Raw genomic sequence first — 12763 nt, forward strand, 5'->3', positions numbered from 1 at the left:
AATAGTAACTTTATGAAAGGTTTGACTACAAAGACTTTCAGAAAATACACAGTGCAGGCAGAAGGGTGTGATGAAAACTTGGGCACTCATTGCCCGGATCCAGCCATTTGACTGTATCCCCTCTTACTCCCTGACTCTGTGAATCCCAGATCCATGTCATTTCAGCCATAAATACTTCAAAGTGCATCTGTAATTGGAAGGACTTTTTAGAAATGTAACTACCACAAATCACTCCTACAAAATTAACAGTCATTCCTTAATATCAGATCAGTTCTCTGAAAGATGTCTCTTTAGTGTGTTTTGATGTGTTTTGTTTTCAAATCAGAACCCAAACATGGCTCGTGCATTTCTTTTGATGCTTCCTATGGCTTAGGTCTTTTTTTTTTTTCAAGATTTTACTTATTTATTTGAGAGAGAGCACACACACAAGCAAGAGGAGGGGCAGAGGGAGAGAGAGAAGCAGACTCCCCGCAGAGCAGAGAGCCCAATGTGGGGCTCTATCCCAGGACCGTGGGATCATGGCCTGAGCCAAAGGCAGATGCTTAACTGACTGAGCCACCCAGGTGCCCTTCTTGGGTCTTTTTTATTCTTTAACAATTTCCACTCTTTTCTTCCCTTTTTCTATGCTGTTGATTTGTTGTGGATACTAGGTCATTTATCTTGTAGAGCATCCCATATTCTGGATTAGGCTGATTGTGTCTTTATAGTGTTGCTTGATTTCTTCTTCAATCCCTATATTTTCTGTAAACTGTTAAGAGATCCCGAGGCTTGATTAGTTTCAGGGTCAATTTTTTAAAGGCAAAGATGTGTCCAAGTTGGTGCTGTGTATTTTACATTGTATCATCTTAGAATGCGCTTAAGGCCCAGTTTATAGTGGTAGATCAGAGGGCCCAAGTGATTAGGTAAATAGACCACCTTGACAAGAGGCAGAGGGGATGGGGTTTGGACCTTCTCAATCTGATCTCCAAATCTATACTTTGAGCCACTACCCCATTCTGCAGGAAGGACAAGTGCTCCATTTTCATACCTTGCTCTCTTCCTGAAGTCCCTGTGACCTGCACTCATGCTTTCTCAGTACCAAAATGCTGTGGGTTGGCTTATATAGATTAAACTAGGGAGGACGACAGGTGCAATGGTTTCAAGTATCAAGAAGGCCCAGCATGTGGCTCCTTCTTTTCTCTCCCAGCTTGGTAGAAGTCATGAGAGGTGGAGGGTCTGGGGAGGGTCTAGCATCTGACAAGTTTTCCTTCCCACCTGCTTTTCCCTTTGGCCCTAAAACCTTCAGGCTCCAGCTGTGAGTATATTACTTGTTAAAGGGATTGAGGACTGTACCAAAATGTGAACACATTTTCAGGCTTCATGCAGTCTTTATTGTGAATTTCCCATCTCCTTGTCTTGCCTCCTTTTTTTTTTTAAGATTTTTTTTTTTTTATTTGACAGAGATCACAAGTGGAGAGACAGGCAGAGAGAGAGGAAGGGAAGCAGGCTCCCTGCTGAGCAGAGATCCCAATGCAGGGCTCGATCCCAAGACCCTGAGATCATAATCTGAGCTGAAGGCAGAGGCTTTAACCTACTGAGCCACCCAGGCGCCCCGTTATTTTCACATACTCTTCTGCCATGATTTTTCTCATATGGTGAGATGGGGTTTCCGCTGGGCTCATCCATCTTGTCCCTTCCTCAAGGGACAGGGAGCTTTAGCACAAACCCACACTGAACTTGCACTTCCAAATATGGCTGAGGCAGCAAGGGAAAGGTGGATGTCATAGGTTCTGCACTCTGAAGTCTCTGAAGGTCCCAAACCTGAGGGTTTACCTCCACCCTGGAGGTAGGGAAAGAGCTGCACAAGAGAACTCCTGGTCAGGTTCTGGGCTCCCTGAGTCCAGGTTGCTGAGGAGTGGAGAAGGCAGAGAAACAAAAGAAGACAGAAAGGCCATCTGAAAGAACACAGAGGAATCCATTGCACCTGCCTCTGGCCCATGGGTTTCTCCTCAATTCACCCAAGTTGAAGGTGTGTTCTTTCCATCTAAGAGCGATCAGTGCTGTAGGCCTCCTAGATGTGGCCGTGAGAGAGGAAGCAGCTGGACATTTGTTCTTGCCGTTTGTGGTGGCTATTATCTTCTGTGCCCTCCTCTCCTTCATTTGCAACTAATATTTACAGAACTTCTGGCAATTTGCAAGACCAGGGGCCCTCGTGGTGCCTTCAGGAGGGGAGAAACAGGGACAACACTCACAGTCTATTTGTCGAGGTTCTCCACAATGAAGTGGCTGAGCTGGGGATTGAACCCACATCCCTGGAATGCTGAGTGACTTCCTCTATGACACCATCCCTGTATACAAGCTTCACTTCAGAAAAGTAAGAGGGGCTTGGGTGTCACTTTCTTCAGGGCCCAGTGACTCTTCTTTTCAGGCTCTTAGGTGAGAAAGCCAATTGCGTTTGCTCTGCCTGTGATCAGTATCCTGCGAGAAAGGGTCAGCTGGCTGTTCAGAATGGGAAAGAATTCTCTGTGAGCACCCCCCTTTTCTGCACTAATTAATAAAGGCATTTATACAGCCCGCTGGGGCCTCCTCAGTACACATTCCTTGTTGCTGTTATGGTTGTTGATATGGTTGGTGTTTTGACTTTTTAAATTTAAAAATCATATTTCCTGCAATTCCAGGTGTTACATGTGCTCATTTTGAACATATTAGAAAAACAGAGAAAAGCATGAAGAAGAGAAGAAAGCTTGTCCAGTCTCCCGCTGTCCTGAGTCAAGCAAGGCTTGGTGGGTTTCCTTCCATCTTCTTGCCACCTATGCCCCTCCAGATCCTTGCCCCACTCTCCTCCTTGTCTCGCACCATATTGGCAGGCCCTGTGCCCTCTCCTAGGGCTGGCTTCAGCAATATGGGAGACCCGCCAGAAGGAAAGAGAGTAAGGTTGAGGAATTTATGTCCCTGGCTCTCTGTACGCAAGATCACCTCTGCTGAAGGCCACTGCTCCTCTCAAGACCCAGGGGCCTAACGAGACATCCTCTCCCTGAAAATTCTCGTACCTAGCCCCAATCTCCTTCCTTTGAGCCTGAAAGTGGTGAGGCCCAAGCCACTGTACCACCGGTTGTGCTTCCACATACCCACACTTTTATAAATAACCCCTCCCCAGATCATCCTGCTATGAATGTGCCATCTGCTTTTCTGCTGGGAACCTGACTGATGCACCTTCAGACTCACAGACATTTTGAGGCCTTTCTCTGGAAGTTCTCATTGCTATGATGTTTTCTGAGGTTTCCAAAGCATTGTATGAAGTGCCCAGAATAAACTTGGGGGTCCTCAGGAGAGAGGGCATTTAATTTCCTGACTGCCGCCTGGTACCCCCACCACTGTGCTGGCATGGAGTCGGACGAGGCCCGTGTCCATGTGTTGTGGTATGAGGGATTCTACACTCCCACCCTGTCCCAAACACCCCAACTCCTGCTGTCCCTACACCTTCATTAAACTCACTCCTTCAATCACCAGGATTTCTCCATTAGGTCCCAGGTAGAGAGGAGGAATGACTGGCTCGTGCTGAGGCCTTAGCATGTAAAGCCACCTCAGGCCCCCACTCACTGTCTGGCTGAGCCTTCCTGCCCCTCTTGTCACAGTTTTGATGAGGCCTCCCCCACGAAGCCTCTGAACCCTCCATCCTAGCTGGGGCCCCTCCTCATGACTCTTACAACAATGTCTTGTACCTCTCCTGAGGCTGTGAGGCCTGTGAGGGCAAGAACTGTGTCCTACTCACCCTTCTTCTTGGCACCCCCCATAACACTTGGCACATGATACATGCTCCATAAATAGGCTGGATATTACACGTTTGGGACACTGTCCAGAATCATATTTCTCCACTGGATCCATTTTGAAAGGACAGTTTCCAGTTGGAAGAATCTTGATTTGAACCAGCCAGCCACTTCTTCCTTGAATATTGTACACATGACAATCCATTCACCCATCCCCACAGGCACTGATGTGAATGGACCCCTAGACAGGTGAGTTTGGTGGAGGTGGAGGTGGACCTTTGTCAGGGCCCCTTGTGGGATTGTCAACACGGGAGGAAGCAGAGGAGTGAGGGACATAGGGAAAAACTATTCTATTGCTTTCTCAAGAGCCAGGTATATTTTAAAAAGGTCACGGCTGCTGACAGTCACAGGAAGATAAACCTCAAAGGCAATTTCAGTCTTCTGGGGTCACTTCTGAATTTATCTACCTTATTTAATATTACCCTTTAATGTGGGGTCAGGGGAGCTCTGTGCATTAGTGAAATATTGAAAACCTCTCTTTTTGAAGAAAATACTCTGTATTGGCGTAAAGCCACACTGAAGGGTTTACAAGAAACAAATATAGTGGTGACTTCTAGGGTGAGCGGTGGACAATCCATATAGACTGGGGAGTGGTGGGAGCGAAATGTTTCAATTCTGCCTTTTAGTAGCATGTTGACTTTTGAATCCCAGGAATTTATAATCTATTAAAAAATAAAATTACATTTAGAGAAGCTCTCCAACGGAAAAAAGATAAGAACTTGTTTGCAATAGCGTCACCAGACAAGTAGCTTGCTTTTTAAAAATTTTTATCTTTATTATTTATTTATTTATTTTTATTTTTAATTTATTTTTTATTTTATTTTTTATTAACATATAATGTATTGCTTTGCTTTTGCAATAGGGACATCGATGATTCCTATCTGAACCACAATGTACACATATCTTCCAATCTAGTTAATAGACAATTATGGGCACCAACTACCAATGGGATGAATATGGGATCCTAAGCACTGAAAAGAAGATCAGATAATCGGTTACCAACTGCAGTACATGGATAACATAGTAGCAACAACTGATGAAAGCAATAACTGAGCTTGCTTCCTCCTCAATGTGGGCATTCTGGCCAGGCACAGTGAGGCATGCCCAGAAGGAGATGTGCAAGTTGCCACATGTGGCATGGCTGATGGAATCTGGGTCAGAATGCAGAGTAAAAGTATTCTAGTCACACACTAATTTTGGTTTGCAAATTCCAAATTCAGTCATCCTTGGTGATTCACTTAATAAGTTACTGGTAAGAAGCGGTGAGTTCTTCATAAACGGCAGTTGAATGATGGTGTGGCATTCAATCAGACAAGCAGAAGTAAGGAATCCCATGTTTGGAGAGCAATTTGCATCCATCACAGAATTCATGCATCCCACCAGTGGCCTTCCAGCCCACTTGGAAAATGACTATGTTAGAATTTCCGTATTGCCAAAGTCATAAAGAATTTGAACTCTGATGGAAAGAATCACTCATCCAAATCATGCTTTTTCCCAGTGGGAAGTAGCCCTTCAAATGAGGAAGGTCTCTGATGTATCAGCTTTGGCATCTAGAACAACTTTTTTAGAAGGAACTTGCTATGTGAGCTGCAAACACTCGGGAAAATCTTTTCACAAGCAGGTTATAAGGTAAGTATTGAGTAGCTCCTTACACTGAGCCACGCCAGGCTTCCCAAGGCAAGGATGATAAGAGTTTTTGAGGCAAGGATGATAGAGTTTTTGAGGCGATGGATTTAGACTCCCTTGCTTGCCTATGCTATGGTCCTCTTGACCCTCTAGAATGCTCTAGAATCTTCCCAGCATCTGCCTTGATTGTCCTGTCTCTCAGGTCTAACTCTACACTTGTCCTTTGGACTTGGGGACACTCTTGGGCTTCTCCAGGTTTGACCATCGCATGCTATCTTTTGGCACTGACCCTCACTTCCCACATCTGTTCACCCAACCCATCTCCAATTCTACATCCAGCTCCAGTGGCCCAGAGGGGAAGTGGCATGTACTAAAATGAAATCTTCAAGGTTCTTGAATCCAAACTCTTCTGCTCCTTGCCACCTGCCATAACCAACCATCATGTATGCTTAGGGACAAGTCTATGTCCAGCCATGTAGGATGAATCTGTACTCTCTAGGAATTGAGAATATGTGTGCATTTAGGGTTGACAGTCTACTTGTTAAACACAGAATTATGTCCCTGTCACGTGATACAGCTATTGTCCAGCTGCCCTGACCACCTAGACTCCTTCTCTGGAACTTCCGGGACCTTCATCTAATCCTGCAGATTTAGGAACATTGCCTGGCCAACAGAGTGTGGAGGTGGGCCTAGTGCCCTGGTTGGGTACCCTGGCTGACCTTCATTCTGATTGGTCAATACCTGAGCATACTAGTTGCTGTATGTATTAAATAACTGCCTCGTGCAAGTGAGCCATGGGCAGGATTTCCATATTAAAAAAATGAAAAAGAAAGAAAGTCAAGGGGCTGAGGGGCTGCTGTCAGTATTCCCAGCCAGCAGCCTCTTCTCTGTAAGGCTGCCCCAGAGGCGTGAGGGTTTTGTTTGCAACAAGCAGATGATTTAGTAAATATTGCTTTTGCCAAATCCCCAGAGGCTCTCGAATGTTAGGTGCTAATACAGCCCATGTTATTATTAGGCATGTGGTCCATGTAGGTCATTGCTAAGTACCATCATGACAGAGAGCAAAGAAAATAAGCTAAGCCCAGACAGAAGGTGGATGAGGAATGGCAACCCTATCTCCAAAGAGGAAACATGCCTGAAATCTCTGTTGTTTCCTGAAGGACTCTGTTTCTTCACCCATAAAATGAGGGTCATGTGAACAACCCCCTTTGCTAGTGTCTTGGGAGTTTGGACAAAAAATAGGCCTTTTCAGTAGAGGGTGGGGGAACCCACTGGGGAATAGCACTGGGAGATTTGGCCCCATCCTCTAGCTGTAGGCTTTCAGGGACGGCCCCATTGGAACAGCATTTGGCTTTCGTTTGACCTAGCGGCCCCAGAGAGAGAGAGTGTGGCTGTGAGCACAAGCAGGAAATAGCTCCAGGAACCCAAGCTCTGAACTGAAGGAAACAGCAGATGTGTGTGCCTGATTCCGCTCGGACACAGGCTTTTTTCAGATGTTCGCAGGAAGATGACTTATGTCAAGCTCTCAACCATTTGGACCAAGTTCAGGATTGTTCTTGAGGGAGACCTCTTCCTGAGCAATAAGGAACACACGCGTTTCCCAAGCATCCTGTTGGGTGGTGACGTGCCCTTCCTTCCCATGGTGCTCAGAGCTGGATGGGTGTCCGTGCTGGCAGGAGAGGCAGCTGGATGGTCTGGAGCTGGGGGAGGGTGCTGGGATTGGGGGTGTCTGGAAATATTGTTGGATCCCAGATTGAGTAGGATGTTCCCAGGGCTGAAGGAAGAGGGAGGACAGAAGGAGGCAGTGAATCTACCTGAGCTGATAGCAACTCTGGGGGAGGTTTCCAGCAAACCTGGGGCATTTCATCTGAGCCTGGCAAAGGATAGGAAACATTCAAGAGAAAGAGCAGGAGGAGCTGAACTCAAGCCATGCTGCAGGGAGGGGACAGGCTGCAAGGTTTACATGACAGCAGAGCCCAAAGTGAGCCCTGAGCATGCTCCATTTTTTTTAAACACGAGTATAGTTGACACATGATGTTACGTTAGTTTCAGGTGTACAACTTAGTGATTTGACAGGTTTATATGTGATGCTATGTTCACCACAAGTATAGCTACCATCTGTCCCATTACATCCCTATTACAATATCACTGACTGTACTCCTTATGCTCTGCTTTTTATTCTTGTTATTTACTCATTCTGTAACTGGAGGCCTGTATCTTCCTCTCCCCTTCACCTATTTTGCCCAACTCTCCACTGGCAACCATCAGTTTGTTCTCTGTATTTATAGTTCTGATTCTGCTTTTTATTTATCCATTTTTCGTTTAGATTCCATTTATGAGTGGAATCATACAGTATTTATCTTTCTCAGCCTGACTTATTCCACTTAACATAATATGCTCTAGGTCCATCCATATTGTCTTAAATAGCACACTCTCATCCTTTTATGGCTGCATAATATTCCTCTGTCTGTGCATGCATGTATGCACATTTGTGTCATATTTTCCTTATCCATTTGTCTATTGATGAACACCTGAGTTGCTCCCATGTCTTGACTATTGTAAACAATGCCACAGTAAACATAAGGATGCATGTATCTTTTTGAGTTAGTGTTTTCCCTGGGTCAATAGCCAATAGTGGAATTACTGGATCATATGGTATTTCTTTTTTTTTTTTTTTTTTTTTTTTTTGAGGAATCTCCTTTCTATTTTCCACAGTGGTTGCACCGATTTACATTCCCACCAATAGTGTGCATGTGTTACCTTTTCTCCACATCCTCACCCACCCTTGTTGTTTCCATTTTTTTTAAGAAAAACAAAAACTTGTCTAGTGTGTACTCTTCTTCCTCCATAGAACAAATGAGGGGACCTTTAGTTTTAGGTATTAAATGAGCACTAGCAGCACTTACTTTGGGCCAGGCACTCTTCCAGAGTTTAGTCCCCAAGAGAGGCAGAGCTACTGTGATCATCCCCATTTGAAAGTGAAGAAACCAAGGCACAGAAGGGTTAAGTGGCTTATCCAAGGTGATGACAGACAGGATTGGGCCCAAGGCAACCTGGCTTCCAAGTGTGTGCTCTTGGCGCTTGATTTTTTAAAAATAGACTTTATTTTTTAGAACAGTTTCTGGTTTACAGAAAAATTAAGATAGTACAGAAGGTTCCAATACATTCCATACCCCATTTTTTATATTTATAAATATCTTATATTAGCTGGTACATTTGTTACAATTAATTAACTAACATATTTTTAAAAGATTTTATCTATCTATCTCTCTATCTCTCTATCATTTATCTAGAAAGCAGAGGGAGAGGCAGAGGGAGAGAATCCCAAGCTAACCCTACGTTGATTGAGGAGCCCCATGTGGGGCTCATTAATGAACTAATACTGATACATTATTAACAAAAGTCCATAGTTGATTTGGATTTCCTTGGTTTTTACCTAATGTCTCTTTCTGTTGCAGGATCCCATCCAGGATGCCACATTACACTTTGTCCCCAGGCGTTCTTAAGATCTTCCCCGTTGTGGCAGTTCCTCTGACTTCCTTGTTGTCAATGGCCTTGATGGTTCTGAGGAGTCCTGGTTAGGTGTTGGGAACACATTTGGTGATTTTTCTCACAATTAGACTGAGGCCTAACCTTGACCTTTGATAGTGACAGGGAGCTCTTATGAGGCAGGTATAAACTCAACAGGGACATTTCTGTTGCTTTATTTGGCAGAATTCCATACTATTGCAGCTTTTTCTCTTACATCTTTGCTTCTTTTCAGAAGGAAAAGGAGACTCCTGTTTTGTAGTTGTGCCGAGTCATCTGGTTCCATTTAAAAGAAGTCATCCTAACTCTGGCTCTCTGCTGGTGAGAGACCCTTGGTCAATGTTGGGCTCCATGTTTCAGGGTCACAGATTGCACTTGGGTCCTTCAGCCCTCCGGCCTTGCCCTGTTCATCACTGCTAAGACTGGAACCCTGAAGCCCAGGTATGATGCATGGCTGACTGCCTCCCAGCTCCCTACACTAGGCTCTATCTCTGCAACTCTCTGTCTCTGCTATCTCTGTGGAGGCATCTCCTCAGCCCAGCAGAAGCTCCCTCAACTCCCTGCCTTCCTCTGGCACTGTCTTGGTGGGTGGACCCCCAGCCAAGGCGACAGACCACACCATCAGATGGATCCTTCTAGGCCAGCCTTCCCCAGGGAGGACTCCAGTACTAAAGATGTTTACACACCAGAGAAGTGCTTGAGATGTGGTCTTGAGATGATAAAAATATACACAACCTTTTAAAACCATGGCAACACAAGAGGCAGGAATGCTGCCTATTAAAAAGCATTTAAAATATGGCTCCAGGCTGCAGGTTTGGAAATAAAGTAGACGAGGAAAACAGATGGATGGCACAGAGTCCTGCCTTCATGCTCGCCTGTGCTGCGGCTCAGGTGAAAGCCCCACCGAGCTCCAAGCCCAACCCCCTATAAATATTGCTCATGAGTGAAGAAAGGGTATATCGTGGGCACAGCCCCTACTTCCAATCCCTCTGCTCCTTCAGTCTGGATGGGCAGGGGGCTAATAGCTTCCCAACCGTTCTAATACCACATTGAGTCACTGATCTCAATCTCCACCTTTGGCTGCATTCATACCCTTTGCTGTGTGATTTTGTGTATCCTCCTATAATTTCTGGAAGGGAACACTTCTCTGCCCCAAGACTTTGGGCTTGGCCAGGGATCTTAGCAGATGTGACTCATACAGCGGTTTGAAATGTGCTGCTGTAATTGGGTGTGACCTCTTGTGCCTCTGCCATTGCCAGGAGAAGAACATGCCTCAGCTAGCTTGCTGGTCCCCGGAAGATGAGAGACATGTGTCACAGACCTGGACCCCAGTGGCAGCCTGGAGCCCAAGCCAGCTGATGCCACCCAACATCTCAAAATGTGGCTGACCTGCAGTGTGTGATTAGAGGCTTAGTTGTCTGCTGCTGACGCTTTCAGTCATTTATCACCAGCAGTAGCTAATGGATATACATATCCCCTTTAGTGCCTCTTGGACACCTACACAGGAGGACAATTTCTGGGAAGAGGAAGCATCATGGGAAACCCTGTCCCAGGAGACCATTCCTTCCTCATGTGAGTCTTGATAGTGATGTCACAGTCACTGTGACTCACCTCTCCCGAAAGCATTAGTGTGTTAGTAATAACAGTAATTAGCATTCACCTGGGGTTTTACAAGCAGGAGGTAACGGCGACATAGAACTATCCCATGAGGTGGAAAGGCCGGGATTATCATGTCCATTTTGCAAAGAGAAAATAAAAAACAGACAAGGTGGGTGACTCACCAGAACTGGACCAGGAGACAGCTGTCTGGAGAAACAACAAGATAAGGAGTTCCTTGTACCCAGGGGGAAGGCACATGTGTGTTTTAATTTTTATAACCTTTTCTTTAAAAAAGGGATACATGCCAATTGTAGAAAAATAGGGAAATAGAGAAAGCATAAAAAATGAAATTTCCCATTCTACCTCATAGTATTTTGGTTTATTTCTCTTTGTGATTTTTATTTATTTTTAAAGATTTTATTTATTTATTTGACAGAAAGAGAGAGAGAACACACTGGGGAGTAGCAGGCAGAGGGAGAGGGAGAAGCAGTCTCCCCATTGAGCGGGGAGCCAGACACAGGACTCGATCCCAGGACGTGGAGATCATGACATGACCTGAGCCAAAGGCAGATGTTTAACAGACTGAGCCACCCTGGCACCCCATCTCTTGGTTATTTTTAATGCACGTATGTTTATTATATATATTTTAGAAATTAAAATCTTACTATCTCTATAAGAGCATTTCGTGAAGCATTCAAAATTCTTTAAAAAAACAGTTTTTAATGCATAGTATTATGTTCTGTGGACTTACTCTAATATGTTAAGCATTCTTTATTATTGCAAATGTCACTCGTTTCTGATTTTTTGTCATTAAAAACAATGTTTTGGTGAACATCTTGGCGGCTAGAGGAGATAATTGATGTATTTGATGCACAGTACCTGGTATGTGCTCAATAAATAGTAGCTGGTATAAATATTTGTCTAAATCCCCGATGACTTCCTTAGAATAAACTGTTTAATCAGCTTTAACGTTTAGTTCTGATGCACGCTGTCAATTCACTTTCCAGGAAGATGTCCCGGGCTCTCTTACTAATCATGGTGCTATAGTTGTCCATCCTACAGGCTCCACACTGTTTTCTTTCAAACAAACCATTGCTAATTTGACAGGGGAAAAAGAGTAGTTCACTGTTATGTTCTTTATTACAACTGAGGCTAAAAATTCTCCCATAACTATCAACCATCAGTAACACATTGGAGGGGGAGGGAGCCATTGGGTCAGGGCCTGGCAGAATAAATAGTTTCAAATAAATGAATTATCAAAGGTGGGCCACACTGTGGGTAAGAGTAGAACCACTAGGGCTGTATGTGAAGGCCTGGAGTTGTGGAATTGTTGCTTATATAAACAGGAATTTATTCTGAGTTTTTCCTTGCTCAATTGAAAGTACTTTCAAATGGACAGAACTCTGTGGTAGAAGGAGTTTTGGGAGTGTCTATCGGGGTGCCGAGAAGCAGGTGCTGGAATTTGGAGCTGACCAACTAGCCAGCAGGAACCCCAATCAGGAAAAGGAGCCCCTGGTCAGCAAACCAAGGGACTGGGGCTGCCAGTGGTACCCTTACTCCTGCGGTCTCCCCGCTCACAGTCCAAGCACACGCTTGTGGCAATGGGGTGTATTTGGGCTCTGCTCTCCAGGAGAAGCCAGGGATGTGGGCTGGAGCTTTCCCATCTGACTGCATCATGATTTGACTCAGCCACCGGCCTGGGTGAACTGGGTTAACCCTTGCCAACTTCCCATGTTTCCTTCCTCCTGGTTGGGCTGAGCCCCCCTTCCTCCTTCCTCCCCCATGTCTCCTTCACCCCAAACCACAGCTCTCTTGTAGTATTTGCTACCCTGAATTGTAAAGTTTCGTTTACCATTCACAATCCTCTCCTTGATTCAAGCTACTTCAGGGTCTTACCATCTTTGTATCTTCAGCAGCTGAGCGTGAGAATGAATGAATGAATATACACTCCAGGAGCATCCAGAGTGCGCCAAGGATAAACTAAGGGCTCCGAACCTATTTGGGAGAAGTAGCTAGAGGTTATTCTCTATTAATATGTTTCATCACAGAGTTCTATTGAATTGGGGAAGTTACAACTCAGATGTTAGACTTAGTGGTTGGTTGGGGTTTTGACATCACATATCCACGTACCCTGGAGGTTTCTGTGTTTGCTCTGATTTGACTTTACACTGAGAGCCAGCTCTTAACTAAAGCAGGATTTTTTT

This window comes from Enhydra lutris, unplaced genomic scaffold, assembly GCF_002288905.1.
Source record: "Enhydra lutris kenyoni isolate GAN:26980312 unplaced genomic scaffold, ASM228890v2 scaffoldscaffold66, whole genome shotgun sequence".
Lineage (NCBI taxonomy): Eukaryota > Metazoa > Chordata > Mammalia > Carnivora > Mustelidae > Enhydra > Enhydra lutris.